The sequence below is a fragment of the Pinus tabuliformis genome, chromosome 4_1 (genome assembly GCF_031772625.1).
Source record: "Pinus tabuliformis cultivar Carrire ecotype Pingquan chromosome 4_1, CPIR1, whole genome shotgun sequence".
Classification (NCBI taxonomy): domain Eukaryota; kingdom Viridiplantae; phylum Streptophyta; class Pinopsida; order Pinales; family Pinaceae; genus Pinus; species Pinus tabuliformis.
The window spans coordinates 415,001,623-415,027,580 of NC_142303.1; positions in this window are offsets into that span (position 1 = coordinate 415,001,623).

Genomic DNA, 25,958 nt, shown 5'->3' on the forward strand with positions numbered 1-25,958 from the left:
TAAATAAGCTTAGGTGTTGAGCATTTGGTTACCAGTTGCAGTTCTTCAGTTTAATCATTAGTTGATGAATAAGGGTGATTTTCCCAGCTGGACACCGGTTTGCAGAGGTGTCAGATTGTCAAGTTTCAGTTGTCAGATTTCAGGGTTTTCGTAGCTTTGGACTCCATGCCCAAATAAGGCCACTGATCTGTGATTCCCAATGTTTTTCTATCAAAGTGCAAGCATCTTATCTTCCACGTGGGATCACAGTACAAAATTTTCACACAGTTAAGTTTGGAGAAGCAATATATGACTCCATGCCCAATGGATAAGGCACTGATCTGCGGTTCTTAGTGCTTTTGTGGAAAAAGCACTATCCCTAACTGGAGCCAAATGTTGTAGCTTATATTGTGCTTGAGGTTTATTTATCAGTTATATCACTATCGGGAGTTCAAACTCAATAAAACTCCTTTATATTCTTTACCCTTCCCGCAAAGTCTAAAAGTAAAAGTATTTTGCTTGTGGTAATTACATATCGAAAATATATGAAAACACATTTGAATATATACATACCGTAACACATAAATATATCGGATTTACAAAGGAAACAAGTGTTAAAGTTGAAGGCCCAGACCTGAAATATATATATTATGTTTAAAAATCTCGTCGGGTCCACTTATCACATAGTTTATGTACATTGGTTCCGCCGATGGCGATGAGCGATGGCGGACAGAACCCGAAAGTATATATATTATGTTTTATAATTGCAGCGGGTCTGCGATATTGCACAACTCTTTATATATATATATATATATATATATATATATATATATATATATATATATATATATATATATATATCTATATCTATATATATATATAGATATAGATATCTATATATATATATATATATATATATATATATATATATATATATATATATATATATATATATATATATATATATATATATCTGTGTGTGTGTGTGTGTGTGTGTGTGGCTATGCCGATTGCGATTTGTGATTGGGTTTCGGACCCGATAGATTTATTAAGTTGGGTTAATTCCTTTTCAATTCCGCTTTATGTGTTTTGTGTCGATTTTTCTGTGTAAATGGAAAAATTAGTGTTAAAGCCTAATTTGAAGAAAAGGCAGATTTCAAGCTAAAAGGAAAAATTTTGGGCGGATGCAAAAGGGTAGGCGGTTTTTAGTGGAGCTTACCTGATTCCAATTATTGTTTGACACGTAGCAGCTGGGTGGAGAGAGAAAACTGCCCATTTCAGTCATTGTAGATTGTCTGATCTTCTAAGTGCAGATCTACGGTGGGGATCTATTTCGGGAAAGTTATGCCTCAATAATTGTGCGGAGCCCGTATTAAAAGCGAAAAAGCATGTTTTATGGCATATTTCTATTATAAAAGGTATATAATAGAAATAGAGAAAATATGAAGGATTTGTGCGTAAAGTTAAGTTTTGTAGTGATATATCATTTGAAAGGGCTGGTTGTGATTTGTGGCGAAAATCAACGGAGCATTGAACGAGTGGATTTGACAGGTTTATAAAGCAGGATTAACTGTTTTGAGTTCCGGATTAATCAGAAGTTCACGTTAATTTTGCTGTGTAAAGTGGAAAATCAGGGTTAGAGCCAACGCTGATGAGGAAGACAATCTGGTATGTTTCTTTGCATTTTGGCCAATCAAAATGCCCATGTAAGCTCAGGATTACGCAAACTAAACGTATTTTATTATGGCTAAAATGAATTAAGCATCATTAGGGCATTTATAGAGAAATTTGACAGCGGATCAACAGAGCAAGCCAGTAGTTATCATCCCCTTCTGAATCCAGTTATGTTCTTGTTATTTCATGTTCTTGGAGGTGTATTTTACCCTCTGTAAAATTTTGTAATAGATTTTACTTCATATAGTTAGAAAAGCAGTTAGATAGTTTGGGCAGGTTTATAAATCAACAAATATTCCACAATGTATAAAAAGAGGAAAATTTACTAAGAAAGGGTTGGAACTTTGGAGAACCCGGAGACTAGGCCACTGTATTCTTGATATCATCGTTGATTAATGAAAGAATCAGAAGTTTCCATGAGTTGTTGCATATAATTTTGTAAGCTTCTTTGTCATGTGTCATGCTATGTTTTCTTCTTTTCAAGTATAGTAATGAAGCTGCAGGTCTTTATTTTCTTATGTAGATAAAGTTAAAATTCCTTAAAAGAGCGCTCCTATACTTGAAGTCCTCACTTCCTTTCTAAGTTATAGATAATAGTTTATGTGAAATACCAGCATATTGTCTATGATTCAGTTCTCATTATCATAGTTCCTCTAAGTTATAGATAGTAGTTTCTGTGAAAGATCAACATATTATCTTTAACTTCTCCTTCAAACTTTCTTCATTCATCATTTATATCTAGCAACAAATGGCATTCTGAGATGTTCTGGTCATACATGTATTAAGAGTTAAAGACCAAGTTTTCCAGGTCCTTCATTTGAGAACACAACAAACAATAAGTGACAGTAAATAATATTTATTAATGTCTTAAGCACAATTTCCCCACAGCCAGGAAATTGGTTTCTTAAGGAACAACAATGGGCATGCGGCCTAGAACCGAACCTTCAAACAAAATTCCATCTAGGAGGAGCGGGGTTTGGAGTGAGCTATTAATGGCATCCAAATCCTTGGGTACTTTTGCTTTCCCTTTCTGTGGAGGGACATACTTGGACAGTTTTGCTGCAGCGCGCACCGGTTGAATGTCTTCCTCCATTTCTTCATCCGCCTTGATCTCTTCTATGAAAGCTTGGAGGTCCTCCTCCTCATCATCTATCTCAAGATTAACAATCTTGCCCTTGTCTTCCATAGAAAGCTTACCAAACCGCATATTTTTCAGAGCCATGCGGACTGGTCCTACTGCCTGTGGATCTGTTTTGGGCCTCGGTGTCTGGGGCGATTTTGGAATTTCCGGTGCATCCCCCACCTGCAGCGTAGGGCTCTGCGTGGCTTCCTCAGTTGTCGACATCATTCTATTCAGGAGGTCTTGTGTCTCCTTCGGTAATGTATCAAACACTAAACTTTCTGTCAAAGCTTCCAAATTCGTAAGGTCCATACCCACTTGATAGTGCAACAACTGAATTCTCAAAATGCCTAGGGTTGTTCGTTGGATAGACACTTGTGATTTATAGTCCTTTTTGAATTCAAATTTGATCTTTGCCCCCACATTCGGCCCATTAATTCTGGATTGGTGGTAAATCGTCCCAAATCTAGTTCCGACTTTGTGTGTTAATTGCCCGTCGCCCGCTCCTCTTAACTTGGACATCTTGTCATGAACAGTGACACCAACGGTCACTTCCCAACCTACCCACGTGGCAGTGCAACCCCCTCCGCATGGGCACAACCCTTGTGACATGCCGATCCTACGTGCAACCTTCTTATCGTGCAACTCCTTCACAGACTCTCTTAGAGTCCCGCACTCTCTTTCAACTACTTGGATCACTGAGACTGTGCTCCCTACGGATAGTCAGGTGGTTGCACCACCTGTGCAAGGCTTCAACTCACCTTCCAGCCTAGTCCGCGGGCACTCCTCAATTACCCTTGTGACAATCAACGATGCGCATTGTTCCTTATGTGGTGTGATCCCCTGGTTACTTTGTCTGGTAAGGTGCGGTCACAGCCATGGTAGTAGAGCCACAAATGCTTGGCGACAATCTTCTAATGCAGTAGTATGGTTGCCCATATCTTGTCCTGTCATTCCTATTTTATTGACGCGACATGCTTGCCTGATTTTGTTTTCTAGTTTTTTGATCTCCACATACCTTAACATGCTTTTCTTCCTCAGTCGTACCCAATATTCTTCGAATTCATGAAGTTTAAGGTTCCCTCGCCGAACGGCTTCCTGAATTTGCATATGTTCATCCTCACATAGTTGCATAATTCCTTTGTATTGTTCCAACTGTGGGAGCTATTGTGCGAGGATTCCTATCCTCCAAAATTATGGTCTCGACCCTGCTCCTTAGCTTTGGAATCATCTCGGCACTTAGGTTTTGCACATGGCCCTATAGGCCCATCGGATCGTTGGTACGCGCAGGTCCCAATTAGTTCATCTCACCTAGTGAACTTTGTTCAGGATTTCGCATGCCTTCTTGAATGCTTGTACATGGAACATTTGTGGTGCGCGTCGCCTCTCCTGTTGTTATGTCCTGTTCCGATTTTCAATCCTGAATTTGGGGTGTGCTTGTGTGGACTGCACAGCACATGTCTGTACCCATCGAGACAGGTGGGCGCACAAGTTGTTCCATCCTCGCTGACTGACTTTTGTTCGAAGCTGGGGGCTTCCAAATCGTAGGCACATCATCCTTCTACATCCGTGCTAGTCCTCAAAATTTCCTTGATGTGTATCCCACCATCGTGCGGGTGTTGCGCACAATACCCTTTTCAATGCATCAAACAGCTACTGTTTCGGTATTGCACTTTAAAATTTGCTCAGGAATTCATCCACCGCTATCAATCCATCATATGTCAGTAGCTCTCTTGCCTTGGTTGTTACGCAACGCAATGTTCTAACCATCCTGTTGCAATTCATCGTTGTCACTTTGTGCAACTGATTCTGCCAGCGCTCTACTTCTTTATCTGAATCCGAAGTGCAGGAGATTTCGTGCTCCCATGAGATCCTCCCATCTGCAGTCGGATTCACCCAATCCTAGTCTCACGCTGTTATCTTGTAGATACAATCCAGATCATCGTCGCTTTCATCGTCACGCAATGGTTCAGTGTAGCCCGCTCCTTTGGCTGGGTCCAGTGGGACTACTATGCGTAGTGACTTTTTCTCGAAGATCATTTTGTGCTTCTTCAGGTTGATAAATGCATTCATATCGGTGGCCCAGTCTATTACTAACAACGCGGGATAGGTATTGTTATCATCGACAATCTCTATTACTTCGAAATTCACCTGCGTGCTCGCGCCTTCAATATAAACTATTACCCCTTGCAACCTACCCATGGGAAAAATATCCTATTGGTTTGCCATTCATAATTGTATAGCGGACCATTGTAACACGGGCCTGCCCATGCATTCCCATGTTTTCTTCGGTAATACATTTGTGTCCAAACCCAGATCTAGGATTACCTGATCCATTTCATATTCCCCAATCTGTGCAGTCAACCTCATTTCCCTTCTAGTGTGCAATGCATGCTTACCAAATTTCTAGATGACACACAGTTCCCCTAACCCTATGCACTTGGTGATCAGTTCCTGTAGTCCTTTAACTGCCTTGTTTACAGTTTCATGCATGTCTCCAGAAAGGTAGTGAGCATCGAAGGATCCATTCTTGGCTCTGGTTGATCCTTACTACCTGAAGTGGAGGCCTCCATGAAGCTCTTCTTAGCTCCCATAAATGTCTCCTTTGTGTGTTCTAAGTCAAACTCGGGTTCCTTTGCAGGAGCCTTGCGAACCCATGTACTTTCCTCTGGCTATTTCCCTGTATCTTCTCTTGTGGTTGCACCACTCCTGAGCATCATGTTTACATTCGGGTCCTCTTCGTGCAATTCAGACCTCATCATTTGTATATTCTGAGTCGGGGAGGCTAGAATACCCCTTTTTCGCGCATATTTGTGATCAACGTAAGACAATCTATTGTTTCATGATCAAACTGAGCACAATAAATAAGAACAGGAAATCCTCATCGGGTTGGTACAGTCACAGGCATAGTGCCTTGGTCCTCCGCAATTGTAACAAATTAACTGTATGCGGCTCCTTCTTGGTCCCATTCCACCTCGTCCCCGACCTTGCCCTTGAAATCTAGCACACGCCATCCCCGCATCTGGGTTAAGGGCTCGCATTTCGGTCTGCATCCTATAGGCTGGGGTCCGATCCATCATTAGCTCATAAATACGGTAAGTGAACTCATCGTTTCCTACCGACCTGTAGAAATTACAGAACAATTGTTGGGTTGTCTGTGTATATTTCTGGAGAAAATGACAATTTTCCGTCGTGTGTTTCCCTCCTATTTGACAGATTGCGCACCATAAAGTGGGTGCCATACTCGGCCCTGCCTACGCCTCTGGTTTCAGCGGCGTTGGCCCTCCTCCTGCCAATTAGTTTGCGAACACTGGACAATGATCCTTGTCATGGCCCTAGCCTTTGCATTTTATGCACCATACTTCCTTGCGTGCCTCTGGCCGTGGTGCCCCATCCTTCTTCAAGATTTGCATTTCCAAACACAGATTTTATAGTTGTGCATGGATTTGTTGAACTCCCAACCCAGGGTCTTGTATCAGGGTCTCATGTAATCTCATTGCCATTTCCAATGCTTCGGCCTGGGTAGAAATTTTCTGTTGTGACAATGCCATCCTCAAGTGCAGTGCTAGAGATGCTACAAACAATGCAGGATGTTGTCCATCTGTCAACGTCATATTGGCTTCGCAGATCGTACTCTTCAGCCATTGATACAGATCCCAGGGAGTCTTTCCCAGGAGCATCACAATCTATTTAAACCCGATGATTGATTGTGTTTCGGACTTTGGCCTGCTAAATTCCCTGTTCAGCGCATTCTGGATCTCTGCTATCCCTGCGTTTGGGTGGTCGTTAGAGTGCTTGATATACCAGGTCAATGTACAATCCTGCAGCATGCTCACCAATGTAGCCTTCTTAATATTGTCATTCGTGACGCCCTGTGCTTCCCATACTACTCTTACCACGAACCGGAATTGGTCCGGATCCTCATTCCCTACTCCTTCAAACACTGGTAGTTTGATCGTGCTCACCATATTGAATCGTGGAGGTGGTGGAGGTGGAGTAGGTGGAGATGGAGGTGAAGCGGGTGGTAGTGTGGGTGGAGGTGGTAACCGTGGAATCTTCTGCCTTATCAAACTGATTGCGCTTCTCGGTGAAACCTTAGCGAGCTCGTCCTTGCTCTCCCACGAGGGTGAAGTTAAGGGACTATTTTCTAATTCTTCGCTACTTCAACTTCTGTAGATATTTCTGCTCCGCGTAGTCCCAAGCATTAATTTATTCGCATCATCCGCTTTTCACATAACAAAATCTTAATCCAGGTGTTCAAATATTTAATATACTTACCTCACAGTCCCATGAGGAAGCATCGCTCTGCCTCACTGTATCTCACAGTTGTGTCTACCACAAACTCAGTGATAAATCCCCTTATTATCTGGTCGAGCCAATGGTCCACAGCTCGTGCGATCTTATCTTTTGATGCTTCTAGTTTGCGCACTAATTCTGGAGTCCACACTATCGGTTGGTCGAGCCTACACCTTCCCTGGCTGTCGGCTAACCTCGTGATCCACTCATACAACTCAGATGAAAAGGATGCAAAGAAAATCTCGTGGATTTCGATATACACGTAGCGATCCAGCCACTTTTCTTTAGATACCTGCAGAGTTTTGTTTTCTAGTGTCACGAACTCGTGAATCTTCTTGTCCAACCACTCTTCAATTTCCTTCTTTGTTGAGTTCCAATGGTACAACATCAGACATCCCTTATGCAGATCCCGGTCCTGGCAACGGAACCATTTGTTGGCTTAGTGGGGCCTGACCCAGGTTTAGAAGTGATTTAGCGGAGCAAATCCCAGTACTACTGTCCCTTTCGGCAACGGTTTGCGGAGTGCGGACTGAGGTCTCACCCGAAGTAGTATGGGAGGGTGCTAGAACCAGGTTTCCACACCTTGGGGATGTCTGATATGTGGTGATTGATACGCAGTCCAACCTTCGCACTTACTGCGCTACGCACACCTGCGGGTACCCCATGCCTTGAGATACTATCTTCGCACAGTTCTAGTCGCAGCGCGACCCGTGTTATTTACCCAAGTCTTCTTTAACTAGTCTCCGTTGGTTGATTACTTAGATTCAATTCACATATAAGCATTCATACGAGTATTCATCAAGTGCACGCAATAAATAACAAAGTAAAAATAATGCATAACACCAAAATACAGATTCAACAATAGATGCACAGAATAAACTTCTCTTTATTAACTTTCAATTCCAAGTACAAAATCAACTCTGCCTTGAGCACTCAGCTGCAGGGGTCTGCGCACTCAGTTGTGGACTCTACTAGGCCTCTGCGCACTCAGTTGTAGAGCCTCTTGCTACTACTACAACCCAATACACTTTAGATTCCACTCTATGCTCTAACCATGCCTTCACTATTCTATCTATTCTTACTTCGCTAAGCTTAGCTCTACACTTAGAGCCTTGCCCTATTTATACAATCCCATGGTCCGCGGACCATGGGTAGGCCAAAAAATATTTACATTAAATTACAATCCTTAGGGTGGAAAAACCTATGACTCGATTATACAATTCATGCTCCACGCCCATACTTCGCAGAGTTCTACACCATCTTTGACCAAAACTTGGGCTTTAAGCCCCAAAACCTGCTACGGGGGATCCCATGCCCAACATCACTTGTATGGCCAAGAGAGTACGAAGACCTTCCTGCGGAGTTGTGTTGTTATTTTGGATCAGTTGGGAAGTGAAGGAAAACCTTTCAACTGGTTCGACATGTTAGCCCTACAGCTGAAAGTGCATGTATCGAATTCCTAGAGTCCGCCCGAGGATTAACAAGTAAGATTCTTCATGTCTACCTACTTGCTCGATGCAATCTATTTTCGTTAGTAGTTCCATGGCATGGACTGGGCATGGAGACCTTCAGAGAATTTTGTGAATGTATATTGAAAGTTTCTCTCAGAATGCAGCTACCGACGAGTGATGGTTAGACTATCCGACCACTTCATTGTCCCTCTGTACATGATGATATTTGAACAAGATCCACCTTGCATGTTCCAGGTAGCAATGGAGGTGTTTTTGAACATTGCAGATTGGTACACCTCACTCGATGACACCTTCATCGGGATGCACAGTGCGGAGAAGTCTCTACATTTGTTGCCAAAGTTTGCCACAGATAAGATGGTCATGCAGGAGGTTTCATACCACATCTCGATAGGGTTATCAATTGGATTGTACAAGAAGAAAAAGGCACCATGGCCTATCCTTCCTTTGCGAATTGGGTTGTAGGAGATCCATATTTTGAAAGAAGTGGATGCCGAGGTCAAGGAATTCAAGAAGTTTCATTTCGGCACCAAGAGTTTCAATCTGTACCATCGACATGGCTTATGTAGGGACCATTATTCGAGAGTGAACTATCCTTGGATCCACTGGGCGTGTCATTGGCCAGAGGAAGACCCATGGAGATATTTCTATAACTCCTCTAGGCTCAATGAACCATCAACATGGAAGTAGAGTGGATAGCAGCACTCAAGGAAACAACACCACAGGGAGTAACAACAAAAATAGCAGCAAGCAGCAAACCTGTGCAAGACAAAGGAAAGAGGAAGATTGCCGAAAGAACAAAGGTGGAGCAAATCTAAAAGTTCAAGGAAGATCCACTTGTTGAGAGAGTAGCTTTGGAGATAGAAGCAAAGAGGCAACAATGTGACAGTAGAGAGTGCAGAAGAGGAAAGATTAGCAAAGACTGGAAGAGACAAAGAAGAAGTTCCAGGAAGTAGAGAAGAAGCTCAAAGAAGAACAAGAGATGCATAGAAGAGAGAAGGAAGCGTAGCATGAACATGAACAGGAACAAGAACGGGAACAGGAGGAAGTGCAAGGTGCATAGACAAAGCAAAATCCACTGATACAGGTTGAAGACTCAAATCCACTAGTAGTAGATGAGGAACATGGTGAGAAGCTGTAGGAAAAAGAACTTGTGCAGAAGGATGAACCGAAAGTAGAATAGATGGACATGGATATGGTACAACCAAAAAAATATCAGGACATACCTCATGCCAAAATAAACTGAGGTCACCCCACAGGTTTCACCAACTCCAATAGCAGAGAAAGTCCCAAGTGAACAAGGGGATACCATTCTCCTTATAGATGATCCAGGAACATTTGTGTACAACATAGCCTTTGATGAGTCATAACACAAAGTTGTACATAAACATAGAGTGCACATCCCGAATGAGCATGCATCACTTGTGAACTTTGAAGAACAAGTGATTGTGTTAGATGTGCAAAGACATCCAACTACCTTGGCTGATGCTACAAAGGCTTATGCCGAAGCCACGAGATCAAGTGTGAAGTTATTGATAGTAGAGAATGAGCGCATGGCTAAGGAATTACAAGAAGCCAGGTAGAGAGAGGAACAATCAACATGATCTGCCAGAGTAGACATGAAGAAAGTGATACTTGCTAAAGTATTGGATCTTGAGATAGTCACGTGGAAAATGTATGATAAGTTTGTTACCATGCACAAGGAATTTTTCCATTTACATAGTCATCAAAAGCGCTGCACTAAGATAGTGCGAACACTCACAGATATACATGTCACTGTTGATCATATACAGACATGGAAAATGAGGTACAAGGGAGCCCCGCTTCACATGCAAAAGATGATGAAGGCACAGGTAGAGTTGGACAAGCACACATCCAGAGTTTGATCCAGAACTATGAGGAACTCTCGCCACTTATCGCCAATGTTAAGGCTTCGTACGCATGGTTGTTCAAGAGTTTGGATGTTGTGGTGAGAAAGTATGGCACCCCGTCAATTGGAACATTCACTGAGGCAAAAGAGAAGAACCAAGTTAGACTAGAGCTTGACGCATAATTTGATCAGTTGATGCTCATGGCCACCAACGTAGATTTGCAACTTAGCATAGATAACATGTGGATGTACATCGCCTGCCCGACCTTGCTTAGGACTAAGCTATGCATGTTATAGGATGAATTGGACAGAGGTTCCAAATCAGTTACCCAGAAGAAATGGAGGTAAGAGTTCGTTTCTAGGAATATATAATCAAAGAGTACACAGACACCATTGCGCACTACCAAGCTTGGCATCAGTTCGTCACTAAGGATCATAGAGAGGATGTTGATGAGATGGTATTTTTGCAACTATCTGAATCTTAGTGTGTCTTGTATGGCTGACTCAAGCCTATTTTTGTCCCACATGGGTATATGTGGAAAATGTATCATTATTGTAAACATGATGTAAAGTGAAATTCTAAGTGTCATTAGTGGAAGGTGTTATCCCCCACAATGTCCCAGGCTAAGAGGAGTCGACGGAGGTAACCACAGATTAAGATTTTAGTTCGGTATCTAGCCCTACCAAACCAGAGAGGGTTCTCTCTATGAGATCACAACCAAAGAATTGACTAGAGTATAAAATTATTTTAGGTTAGATATGCTAGGGTTAGGTAGGTTTGAAAATTTATGGTTTTGATGTTGAAGAAGGGAGGAAAAATAGGTAACTAGGTTAAAAGATCAAAAAGTAACAACAACATAAATATAAAGGAGCAAGATAGCAATATTTTTGTGATGGCTTAAGGTTTGTCAATGTAGTGTAGTGTTTAAGAATAAATAATAAAACTTAATGAGCATATATGTTATGAATTCATTAAGCTAGAAAGAAAATAACATATAGTGATAATTCCATCAAAAAAGTGCTTAAAGACAAGAATTTTGCTTATAACTTAGGAAAAATCACTAAAGAAACTTATGAATAGAAATAAGAGATGACTATCTATCATATGAAACTGTAACAGAGAAGAAACAAGATCCCAAACTCATTGCACATGAATTTCTAGATAATAGCTGCAAATGTTCTTGATTTCCTGAAAATGCTAAAGCACAAGTTACAAGAGCTCTCTCCTCAAATGTCCAACCCTTCTCTCTGACCGAGAAATGATACATATAGACTAATATAAACAGTTTCCCCACCTCTAGGGGTCAAATCCATGAGTGGTGAAACACTTTCCAAGAATATCTCAACAAAAAAGTGAGAGTGAGAAGGTAAGAAACAAACTCTTCTCTTAAACTTTGGTTTGAGTTTTTCTTCATTTATGAGGCCTAATTAACAATAAAACAACCTATCATGATAATTTATTCATGATTACATCATCAATACTTCGAAATACTGAAGTTACATCATCAAGTTACCTTTACGCAAGTCAAACTAGAAAATATGAGAAATTACATAGTGAAATTTTTAATTAAAATATCAGAAAATTGTAGAAGCACAACACCAAGTTTGACGCAATTTTTAGGTGCATTTTTTAAAAAATTCAAATATGAAGGAACATTAAACTAACCTTGTCTTTCTAGTTTCCATCACATCTTGAATTTTTGAAAATTACCCATGGGAAGGCCTTCAAAAACGCATTCTCCCAAGGTTTTTCCAGAAGCGCAGCGCCTGTCAAAAAGAGGGGCAAAATGTTGATTTTTGATCCCTTTTTCTCATTTTTCTCAAAATCTGAGCCTTGTTTGAAAAATATGAGGAAATGGGTTTTGAGAGGAGGCCATCATATTTCTAGAAATTCAAGCCACTTTTCATTTGGAGCTCTGAGGAAAAAGCGCAGCACCAAGGCGTTGCATTTCTATAACTAGTGTATTTTTCTAAATTTGCACCAAATTTCACCAAAAACCAAAAATGCTCAAAAAACTCCCAAAATTGGTCCAAAAGTGCCAAATGAGGTGTACTATGCTATCATGGATGCTTCAGCAAGCATCTCCAAGTTGTCTTTCTCATATTTTCCTTTTAGGGTTTCCTTCAGCTTGTTTTGCATTTGCTTGACCTTGATGTTGCAAATCTTGTTTTTGGTTTGGTAGTGGTGGGCCATGTGCCTCAACATCTGGTTATCCCTATTAGCCTTGTCAAGAAGCTTCTCTAGATGGCCATTGAATTTTCCTAGCCAATATTCTCTGTCTTCGTTGATTTCCATAGCAATTCTGTCTTCAATATCCAAATCCTCATCTAGTAGGTTTTGTTCTCTTTCCTTATACAATGCTCTTTTGAGACCCATTGTCCCAGGCATCTTCTTCCCAACCTAATTTTCTTGTTCATCATGCTCTATCACTACTTTACCTTTGACCTCTTTCTTCAACATCTTGGATTTCTCTTTTTCCATCATTAGTTGTTTGGACTTGAGTTCACTGTTTTCTTGCTCAAGGAAAGAAATGATAAATTTGGCCCTTGCAAAATTGTCCAGGAGCTCCCTGATCTGGGAATTGTTCTCCTTGATAGCCTGTTGCAAGGTTGAATGCTCATTTTCTGCCTCCAAGTCAACTAGGTCAAAATCATGCTCAATTAGCTCCTCATCCTGCAAATGTGATCCTTATTGTGTTGATGTAGAAGGCTTGGCTCATTTCTCAAATTGAGAAGTAAACACAAGTCTTTTTCTCTGGTATGTTTTGGTCACCTTAGGTCTAGGTGCCTTAGAAACCTCCTCTGATTTGTTTGATGACCCTACCTCCATAGGCTGTGCTGATGTGTCTTGGTGATGGCTTGATGTAGTAGTCTTATGCCTCTGCAAGGTTGTTTCAATAAAGGTATCCCATGCTAAGTTATTTTCTTCCAACTGATGGAGGACTACAACCTTTATCAAAATGTGATGGAAAAGGATAGGGTAATGCTATTTGTTTTTCATTTGCACCTTTTCAGACATTTTGATGAGACTTCTACACAAGTAGTTACACAGGTTAAGAGGTTTCACAGCTGTGAAGTGCATTAGCAGCCTAATGTGGTATTGATACAATCTGGAAAATATCCCCTCACAAGTGAAAAAATTCATCACAACCTTCATCAGTGGTGCATACTTTTCCAATAGGTATCTGAATGGAATGATGTGTGAATGAGCCTCTCTGTAGGGTGATTTCAAGAAGGGTTTGTATTGCTCAAGGTCTAGGCTCATGCCTTTGAACCAATACTCCCCATGATTTGGTATCCCTGTGGCAAGAGAGATGGAAATAAATGAGAATGTGAAATCAATCCCTGCAATGGTGGCTTTTTCTCCTTTCAGATTGGTGGCAATCAAATCAGTGAGCTTCTCATGATAACCTACTTCTACACCCTTTGACAAAACCCTAGGGAGTTGACATCTTCAAAGAATTGTCTTATGAATGGTGAAGAGTTGATGTCATTCCAATTTGTGGGATCATACCTCAGAACCCTCCCCCCTTTATGATGTCTTCTTTTCTTTGATGACGAAGAATATCCTTCCATTTTTGAAACCCTAGAGGACAGGAAAATGGAAAAAATAGTGAGAAATGAGTGAAGTAGTGAAATGAGGGAGTTAGGGAAGGGAAATGGTAGTAATGAAATTTTGGGAGATGGACAGGGGTTTTAGAAATCCTTATCACATTAAATGGAGGGAAATGAATGAGGGAGATGAGCTAGAAAATTTAAACACAGTCATAGCTAGGGAAACTACCCAATTTGATAGATTAGGGCTGGAGTTTGTAGGGAGGTAAAGTGAATTGAAGGAAAAAGGTTTGTTGGTGGATGGGATGATGATTTGCATGCAAACAAAGATATAGGGATAGTGATTTTAGGGTTTCAAATCTCTAGCTGATCATTTGCAAGATTTAAAACATGAAGCTCATACAAACCCTAGAGGATTAAACTCACCATCATTTTGTTTGTTTTACCAATGTAAAAGAAGGAGTGAAATGAGTGTACTTACTTCTTATGAGGTTTAGAGCATGAATAAACTGGAATGCAGGATTGAAATTTTAATTTGAGTTATTTTGTATGATTTTTGGGAGACTCTATCCCATGTGCAGTGCAATTCACTGGTGCATAGTGCCAAAACGCAACACAATTCTTCTATGTACAACACCTCCTCCAGAAATGCAACACAATGTTTGTATGCGCAGCGCCAAGCAAATTTTGCCAATTTAAGCTAAAAAACCTATGTTTTCTCACCTAAGGAGGAATGATCTCGATAAAAAGATGAGATAGGAATGCAAATGAAATGTGTATGAGTCTTTTGGGCTTTTATAGACATAGCATAACATTCTTTTGAGTGATAATGGGCCCTACATGTCTCTTTCAAACATGACTTTCATTCTTTTTAACTTGGCAACCTTGGACATTTGTAACCTGGATTTTTTGTATCTTCTTTGAACAGTGAACCTTCTTTTTTGGAACCTTGAAACTATATCTATGAAGTACTTATGAAATTACATCTGAAATCAGAATTTATTGAAAAGAGTTGCTTATCACAACTCATCCTATGCAGATTTTTATGCATGAAATGAAAGTGTTGGTGACCTTGAAAACCTAATGACCTAATGGATACATTAGACTGAGTGAAATCATGATGGTGATGACTGACATGATAATGATATTATCTTAATGATGATACACTCAATTGAGTGATGTAAGCGACCGACATGTGAAATTCTTGAGAGAGTAGAGATAATCCTAGACACACTAACCAGTGACCAAATTTTATTCTGAAAACCTAGTGACATGATAAAATTTGACTTTGAGACCCCTAACAAAACTTGGTAAAAGCATATTTGATCATTGGTGATAGGAAGAAATGACTGACACTAACATTGGCTCCAACTGGGGATGGCAGCTCCTTGGAGGTGTCAAGAACACCGTAGACCAGGTAGCCTTATTCATTGGGAAATGGAGTCAAAATGCAAAAGACTAAACTCAAACTAAAAAATGACTAACTATCTGACATGACATGACCCTAAAAGAAAAATAAAACCAACAGCTGATCAAAGAAGCCTTATGGCCTTCTCCTCGGGCTTCAAACTCCTATGATAGCCACTTCACACTTGGACATGAAAAGTAAACTAGTATATACAATGGTAATGAAAATTTGTAGAAATTAATAGTGCTTGAGAAGCCTACCATTGATCGCTCCTCTCGAATAATCTTGCCCATCCATTTCCTCCAAAAGATAAGCATTCTTTCCTCTAAAAGCTGAGATTATGTACAGTCCTTTCTATAAGTTTTCAAACTTGCCATGTTTTCCATTTTCCTCATTTCTCGTATCCCAACAAAGAACCACATCACCTAGGTTGAAATTGTCTTCTTTTGTCTCGCGATCATAAATCTTTTTGATTCTTTCCTGAAGTTTAGAAATATTTTGAAAAACTTCTTCCCTAGTTTGCTGCAAATGGATCATCTGACTTATTCTTCGCTGCATATCATTTGTTTTACTGTCCAATTCATGCAAATTTTGCATGACGGGGATAGCAAGGGATGAAGGAAAAATAGTATCAACCCCGTACACCAACTAAAAAGGAGACATACCTATGGATTTTTTAGTACTGAATCTGTTTGCCCATAAAGCATTAATGAGATTTTTATGCCAATTTTTCTTTTTTATGCAGTAGAATTCCCCAATACAATATGATACTTTGCAAAAAACGCCACCATCTTGTTGGACTTGAAAGCAACAACATTATCGGTGATTATCTTCTACGAGCAACCAAATCTAGACAAGATATTGGATTCAATAAACTAAGTGATAACGGAATCAGTGGCTTGCCTGGTTGGGATCGCTTCAATCCATTTTGTAAAATAATCTGTGGCTGTTAGGATCCATTTCTTTTGTGCAAACGATGAAGGATGGATTTCCCTGATAAAATCAAGACCCCATTACTGGAAAGGAGTCGAGACTAAAACGAGCTGCAAGGTTAATGGTAAAAGTTTTATTTTTCCCTTGAAAATCTAACATTCATGACAACTCATCACTGTTTTATATACATCAGAAAAAAGAGTAGGCCAATAAAAACCAACTCTTAAAATTTTGTTTGCCGTGGTTTCTAGAAAAGGTGGCCACCACAATCTACTTTGTGTAAATCTCTCATTACATCCTTTGCTTCATTTTGGACTAGACAATTCATCAACACACCACCTAGATCCTTCCAACACAAAACACCATCTAGAATACAATATTTTGAAGCTTTCAACTTTAAGGATCTACTTTTACCTTTGGGCACTTCCGGTGGAGGATTTAAATTCTACAATACATAAACTATGTCAGAGTACCATGGAGATGAAGTGAACATGTCAGACACTTGTACCTGTGAATCTTCTACTTCTTCTTTAGAAAGAGTAGCAATCAGATTGATATCTAATGCATGAAAATTAGATTCAACCATGAGCTTGGCCAAACCTTGTCCCTTGATGAGCTTTGTGGGATTTATCTCCAAATCATATTCTAACATTGCTGCAATCCATTTTCCCCGCCTACCCTCTAGATCTGTCTGCATAAGAACTTCTTTTACTGCTGCTGTCGGAACAAAAACAATGGTGTGAGAATGTAGAATGTAAACTCGGAAATCTTTGAGTGATATCACCAAAGACAAAGCCTGCTTCTCAATTATATTGTATTTTAGCGTTGCATCACTTATTGTTCAACTGAAAAATTCTATAGGGTGTTCATTTTTATGATCTTTCTTTTGCATTAGGACAACTGCTAAGGTATGCTCAAAGGCGAATGAAAATATGATGAAATCTGAAGTATAATCGGGATTGATTAAAGTAGGAGCAGTAGATAATGCAAATTTGACCGCATTGAAAGACTTCTTGGCATCTATAGACCATCTTACCTCACTGTCCTTTTTCAACATGTCTGTCATTTCTCTCAAATGTTCAACGAGGTTGGGGATGAATCTCCTCAAAAAGTTGATTTTCCCATTAAATGACTAAATTTCTTTTTTGTTCCTTGGGAAATCTAATTGCTGAATGGATTCAACTCTTGCAGGGTCAATGCGAATGCCATCCTTGGAGATAATATGCCCCAATAACTTACCTTCTTCCATGGAAAATAAGCTCTTTTTTGGATTTAGTGATATACCAAATTTTCTGCATTTCTGAAAGACAATTCTTAGGTGATGTAAATGGTCTTCATAAAATTTAGAAAAAATTGTGAGATCATCTAAATAAATAACTAGAAATACATCCTTTTCATTGGTGAAAGCTATGTCCATAGCCTGCTGAAATGTCACTCCTGCATTCTTTAATCCAAATGGAATCTTGGTGTACATGAGTGTACCCCATGGTGTTGTGAAGGTTGTTTTCAACTGATCATCCTTATGTACCAAAATATGATTGTACCCGGAATATCCATCAAGCAATGACATTCTGGAAGACCCAAATACCCACTGAAGAATATGATCCATCTTTGGCAGGGAATAATTCTCCTTCAAGGATACTTTGTTTAAATTTCTGAAATCAATATTAAGACAAATCTCCCCGGTCTTCTTTCTCATCGACACAAGATTGGACATTCATTCGGAAATCGAATAGGAACTATAATACTAGATTTATAAAGCCTATTTACCTCTTTTTCAATGGATGGAAGTAGCTTATGATTTATCCTCATTAGCTTTTGGCGAAATGGATATTGATCATGCTTAAGCGGTATAGTGTGCTGAATGATGTTCTTATCATACACCTTTAAATCTGAATAGTCCCAAGAAAATACATCAGAAAAATCTGCCATCAAAGCAATGTACTTAATTTTCATCTTAGGAGATAGAGACTTTGACAATTTGACCATCTTAGGCTTATCTCTTGTACCAATGTTCACATCTTCAACACCTTTCTCTGTGCAAACCATAGTAGGATTTTTAGCAACATCATCACAATTAAATAACTCTTCCAAAGGTACGGTACCTCATGGAATGTTATTGTCTTTCAGCTAAAATATTTCAATCTCGGTTGCTTCAATTTCTGGATCATTCTCATTAGGTTCCTGATCAATATGGGAATTCAGGAATTCATCTACCATCTGCAGAAAATTATTGATCTATTTGTCATCCCAAAACACCTTCCAATATCTCATATTGTCAAGGATAGCTAGGCGTTGTTTAACATGAATTGAATACTTCTTATTGGAGTGGATGGGAATCTTAACCATACTAGCTGTAGTAGCAAGGGAATCAACCATAATATTCTGATTTCTAGGAATCAAAGACAAAGTATATTCTGTTTTTTTAAGAATGTCAAGGACAACATTTCGATAAGCTCACATTCTTGGATGCTTGGCCTGGTATTCCCATTTCACTTGTTTAATTACCAATTCGTAGTCACCATAAACTAAAATTTTCTTTTCTCCCAACTTTTTTCAGAATTTTGAGGCCAACAATCAGTGATTCTTACTTCGCCTCATTGTTTGAGCAATCAAAGGCCAACTTATAGGAACTCATTCTTACATTGCGTGGAATTTTACATGAATAATGCAATGGACCATGAATCCACATGCCAATCCCAACTTCTTCTTTCCCCAATGCACCATCAAACTCCATGGTCCAAAGACCATCTTCTTCATCTGGAAACAAAAATTTGGAAGGACGAACTGCTTGATTTTTCAGAGGATGACTCACTATATCAATAATCTATGTTTTCTGCACTGACTCAACAATCTTTTCAAGCGATTTTTCTGGCTGAAAACACTCTTCATTCTTTTCCTTTTCTTTAGTAATCAAAACTTTCTGTACACTACTTATAACATCCGAAACTTATGAAATTTCTACAAGCTAACTATCATCATCTATTGGATTCATATCACTATACAAAATGAAAGACTCTAGATCGGTATGTACAACATGGATGGGGTGATTATTTGGTTTTTCTTTGCTACTAATCATGAATTTCATCTTCTTCTCCTGGTACAGTTTTCTAAGCTGCCCAAATACTGGAATAGTAGCATATGAAAAATCAAGTTGCAAGGTTCCTTTTAGCTTCCCCCCCAAGATCGTGAGAGAAACATTCCCAACCATGGAGGAATATTAGTGACGATTACATTCATCAACACATTCTTGGCTGAGATTTGGTCCAGGGACACTACTAAGTCTTTGATAAGGCCAAGGCATTTCACTCTTCCCAAATCAAATGAGTAGAGGTCATGATAAGGTCGGGTGATACTCAGTCCTAGTTTGTCCATAATAACTTTTGGCATAAGGTTATGCGAAGCACCAGAATCTATCATGGCATTATGGAGTATGAAATCATGGAGTTTCAGACTAAGGTAGAAAGGTGGAACTTCACTATCTTCAGGGCTTCCTTCTAGAGCTAGACCAAATAGAATTACAGGCTCATCATCGGCAACATTAACTGTATCTGACATCTGGTCTACTTTCAACATTTTAGCAATCTAAGACTTGTGCTTATCATTCTTTACTAATTCAGTTAGAGGAATTGAAACTTTCAAATTGGAAATTTCATTCTCTAAACTAAATAGATTAGATTGCTTGTCTACCTCTTTTGCAATGATGTCCTTCTTTTCAATCTGCCTTTTAGCTTGAGACTCCTTCTTATGAATTTTTCTTTGAACCTCCTTATGCTTCCTCACATCGCTGATAGAGGCTTCATTGGTTTTACCCCGACTCAATATGACAATATCCTTCTCTTTATTTTGATCTGTAGGGGTTGTTTCTTTACCTTGTGTATCTTTCTGTGCATTCCGCCTTTTCAGATTCAATGGATACGTACATTTCTGTTTCTTAAATTGTACTACTTCTACAAATGGCTGAGAGAATTCTCATATCCTCTTTGGTATTCTTCGATTAGCACTGCCCATAGATCATCTTTTGCAAGTATGAGTTGTTGATCACTTGGTATAAAAGATTCTTGAGAAAACTGATCTTCCTCAGTCAGAAAAGTAGGTAGTTCATCTTCCTCAAAGAAATGATTTGCTTCAACAATTTATTCTTCATCTTCTTCCTACCCTTCAGTGTAATTTTGCTGAAAGGGAGTTCTAATTTGTCCCTTGATTTCGCTGCTCTTTCTGCTTATTTTTGAAATATTGTTGCTATTGTCCTCGATAATTTGGATTCCTTACTAAAGGCTCCACTTGTCGATCTGCTATAGACATTCTGTCCATCATTCTTTCCATAGTTTTTATCAGAGTGTCAAGTTTTACATCTGAAGATGAAGAGGACTCTTCTTTAAAGACAACTTTCTTCTCAGGTTTCTCAGGTTTTGTTTTAGATTTCTTGATGAACAAATTAGCTTCGACACATTTTGCTGCATTTATTCTAGAGTTCAAGGGTCTCTCTCCCTAAGATGATATGATATGCCATATTTGGGTCGAAGGCATCAAGATAGTGGAGAAGTGCTAAACCAGGTGGAGGTTTCATATCTTTAGGAATGGAATTATACACCATATTGAACCTTGTTGTGAATTCTTACATTGTCTCGTTTGGGTTTCTTTTCATGGAATTGTATGCAACCAAAATCTGTAGTGGATTTTTCTTTTCTTGGCATCATGCTAAGAACAACTCTATCAACCGCTGAGAGCTATTGATAGAATTTGCAACCAAATTGCCAAACCTTTTCTTGTCATCTTTGGAAAAACTCTGAGCTATGATTCTCATCTTGGCATCCTATTCATCAATCTCTTCAAGATCGATAAAATCTACCAATTTATCAACCTGTTGCTGGGATGTGATTTCTGAACTTCCATCAAATAAAGGGAGTGTTTGGCCATAGTTTCTAGGTAGAGCATCAAGTTGAGCAGGTAACATTAGAGGGGAAAATCGTGCCATGATTGCTGGAGGATGTAGTAGAGGTACTACAATTGGTTGTGTAGATAAATATTATTACACTAATGGAGATGGTGTAAAAAGAGATGAAGTAGCTGATTTATTTGGAGGTGTAGTAGAGGATGAAGCATCAACTAGATTTTCAAGTTGATATTGAATGTAAGCTTTTTCAGGGGTATATTGAAGTTGGTCAGCTAGACTCTAGAGTTTATCAAAGTTTAACCACATCTCATGGTCGAATTTATAGAAAAGGGATTTAGAAGAAAGGAGGTGAGAATCAAATTGAACAGGATCAAGTATCACTTCATAAAGGAAGGATTCAAATTTCGATATGAAAAGAGATAGTTCAAGTTGAATATCAAAAGAAAGATGTTCAACAGTGAATAAATTTTTAGGTAAAGAAGTAGTCCTTTCTAATTTTCAAGTTGTACTTTCAGGAATAGGCAACTTGAGTTTTATAAGTAGTTTTTCTGGGTTATCAACATTAGAAGGTGGATTTGGGTCAGAATTTGACCTTGTACGTCTTTTAGGAGCCAAAATTTTACACTTTGAACTTGATATGAATTCTTAAATCAACCTTTCTTTAGATACTGGAAATTGTCACCCACAGAACCATTCTTGAATGAAATTATAGAACAAATACCAAGAATGATATATCAGCCATTTCCTCGACAACGACACCAAAATGTTATCCCCCACAATGTCCCAGGCAGAGAGGAATCGACGGAGGTAACCACAGACCAAGCTTTCATTTCGATAACTAGCCCTACCAAACCAGAGAGGGCTCTCTCTATGAGATCATAGACTAGAGTATAAAAGGATTTTAGGCTAGATATGCTAGGCTCAGATAGGTTTGAAAATTTAGGGTTTTGATGCTGAACAAGGGAGGAAAACTAGATAACTAGGTAAAAAGATCAAAGAGTAACAACAACAGAAATAAAAAGGATCAAGATAGCAATAGTTTTGTGATGGCTTAAGGTTTGTCAATGTAGTGTAGTGTTTTAGAAGAAATAATAAAACTTAATGAGCATATATGTTATTAATTCATTAAGCTAGAAAGCAAATAACATATAGTGATGATTTTATCAAAACATAGCTTAAAGATAAGAATTATGCTTATAGCTTAAAAAAAACCACTAAGGAAACTTATGAATAGAAAGAAGAGATGATTATCTATAATATGAAACTATAACAGGGAATAAACAATATCAAAAACTCAGTGCACATGAATTCCTAGATAATAGTTGCAAATGTTCTTTATTTCCTGAAAATGCTAAAGCACAAGTTACAAGAGCTCTCTCCTCAAATGTGCAACCCTTCTCTCTGAATAATAAATGATACATATAGACTAAGATAAATATTTTCCCCACCTTCAGGGGTCGAATCCATGAGTGGTGGAACAGTTTCCAAGAATATCTCAACCAACAAGTGAGAGTGAGAAGGTCAAAAACAAACTCTTCTCTTAGACTTTGATTTGAGATTTTCTTCATTTATGAGGCCTAATTAACAATAAAAACAACATATCATGCTAATTTATTCATGATTACATCATCAAGACTTCGAACTACTGAAGTTACATCATCAAGTTACCTTTACCCAAGTCAAACTAGAAAATTTGAGAAATTACACAGTGAAATTTTTAATTAAAATCTCAGAAAATTGCAGAAGCGCAGTGCCAAGTTTGAGTCCATGTTTAGGTGCCTTATTGAAGTCAAAATTGAATTCTGAAAGAACTATAAACTTTCCTTGTCTATCTAGTTTCCAGTAAAACTTGAATTTTTGAAAATGACCCATGGGAAGACCTTCAAAAACTCATTCTCCCAAGGTGTCTCCAGAAGCACAATGCCTGTCAAAAAGAGGGGCAAAATGTTGATTTTTGACCCCTTTTTCTCAAATTATGAGCCCTATCTGAAAAATATGAGGAAATTGGTTTTGAGAGGATGCCATGAGATTTCTAGAAATGCAAGCTACTTGTCATTTGGAGGGAAAAAGTGCAGCGCCAAGGCGCCGTGTTTCTGTAACTAGTGTATTTTTCTGAATTTGCACCAAATTTCACCAAAAACCAAAAAGGCTAAAAAACCTCCCAAAATTGGTCCAGAAGTGCCAAATGAGGTGTACTATGCTATCATGGATTCTTTAGAAATAATCTCTAAGTCGTCTTTCTCATCTTTGCCTTTTAGGGTTTCCTTCAACATGTTTTGCATTTGCTTGACCTTGATGTTGCAAATCTTGTTTCTGGTTTGGTAGTGGTGGGCCATGTGCCTCAACATCTAGGTATCCCTATTAGCCTTTTCAAGAAGCTTCTCTAGATGGCCATTGAATTTTCCTAGCCAATATTCTCTGTCTTCGTTGATTTCCATAGCAATTATGTCTTCAATATCCAAATCCTCATCTAGTAGGTTTTGGTCTCTTTCCTTCTGCAATGCTCTTTTGAGACCCATTGTCCTAGGCCTCTTCTTTCCAACCTGCTTTTCTTGTTCATCATGCTCATCATGCTCTAGCACTACTTTACCTTTGACCTCTTGCTTCAACATCTTGGATTGCTCTTTTTCCATCATTAGTTGTTTGGCCTTGAGTTGACTATTTTCTTGCTCAAGGAAAGAAATGATAAATATGGCCCTTGCCAAATTGTCCAGGAGCTCCCTGATCTGGGAATCCTTCTCCTTGATAGCTTGTTGCAAGGTTGAATTCTCATTTGCTGCCTCCAAGTCAACTAGGTAAAAATCATGCTCAATTAGCTCCTCATCCTGCAAATGTGATCCTTGTTGTGTTGATGTAGAAGGCTTGGCCCTTTTCTCAACTTGAGAAGGAAACACAAGCCTTTTTCCTCTCTCGTATGTTTTGGTCAACTCAAGTCTAGGTGCCTTGGGAACCTCCTCTAATTTGTTTGATGACCTCGCCTCCATAGGTTGTGTTGATGTGTCTTGGTGATGGCTTGGTGAAGTAGTCTCATGCCTTTGCAAGGTTGTTTCAATAAAGGTATCCCATGCTATGTTCTTTTCTGCCAACTGATGGAGGACTACAACCTTTATCAAAATGTGATGGAAAAGGCTAGGGTAATGCTATTTTTTTTTTCATTTGCACCTTTTCAGACATTTTGATGAGACTTCTACACAAGTAGTTACACAGGTTAAGAGGTTTCACAACTGTGAAGTGCATTAGCAGCCTAATGTGGTATTGATACAATCTGGAAAATCTCCCCTCACAAGTGAAAAACTTCATCACAACCTTCATCAGTGGTGCATACTTTTCCAACAGGTATCTAAATGGAATGATGTGTGAATGAGCCTCTTTGTAGGGTGATTTCAAAAATGGTTTGTATTGCTCAAGGTCTAGGCTCATGCCTTTGAACCAATACTCTCCATGATTTGTTATCCCTGTGAAAAGAGAGATGGAAACAACTAAGAATGTGAAATCAATCCATGCAATGGTGGATTTTTCTCCTTTCAGATTTGTGGCAATCAAATCAATGAGATGCTCATGAAAACCTACTTCTCCCACTCTTCAAAGCATTGTCTTATGAATGGTGAAGAGTTGATCTCATTGCAATTTGTGGGCTTACACCTCAAAATCCTCCCACCTTTATGATGTTTTATTTTCTTTGATGGTGAAGAATCTCCTTCCATTTTTGAAACCCTAGATGATAGGAAAATGGAGAAAACATTGAGAAATGAGTGAAGTGGTGAAATGAGGTAGTTAGGGAAGGGAAATGATAGCAAGGAAATTTTGGGAGATGGACAAGGGTTTTAGAAATCCTTATGAAGTTAAATAGAGGGAAATTAATGAGGGAGATGAGCTAGAAAATTTAAACACAGTCCTAGCTAGGGAAACTGCCCAATTTGATAGATTAGGGCTAGGGTTTGTAGGGAGGTGAAGTGAACTGAAGGGAAATGGTTTGTTGGTGGATGGGATGATGATTTGCATGCAAACAAAGGTATAGGGATAGTGATTTTAGGGTTTCAAAGCTCCAGCTGATCATTTGCAAGCTTTAAAACATGAAACTCATACAAACCCTAGAGGACTAAACTCACCATCATTTTGTTTGTTTTTCCAAAGGAAAAGAGGGAGTGAAATGAGTGTACTTACTTCTTATGAGGCTTAGAGCATGAAGAAACTGGAATGCAGGATTGAAATTTTAATTTGAGTGATTTTTTATGATTTTTGGTAGAATTTTTCTTGTGATCAACGCTAAAATGTAGCGCAGTGCTTCTACGCGCAACGCATCCTCTAGAAACACAACACAATGTTTGTATGCGCAACACCAAGAAAATTTTTCCAATTTAAGCTAAAAAACCCATGTTTTCTCACCTAAGGAGGAATGAGCTCGATAACAAGATGAGATAGGAATGCAAATGAAATGTGTATGAGCCTTTTGGGCTTTTATAGACATAGCATAACATTGTTTTGAGTGATAATGGGCCCTACATGTCTCTTTCAAACATGACTTTCATTATTTTTAACTTGGTAACCTTGGACGTTTGTAACCTGTAATTTTTGCATCTTCTTTGAAAAATGAACCTTTTTTTTTGGAACCTTGAAACTGTAGCTATGAAGTACTTATGAAATCACATTTGAAATAAGAATTTATTGAAAAGAGTTGCTTATCACAACTCATCCTATGCTGGATTTTTATGAATGAAATGAAAGTGTTGGTGACCTTGAAAACCTAATGACCTAAT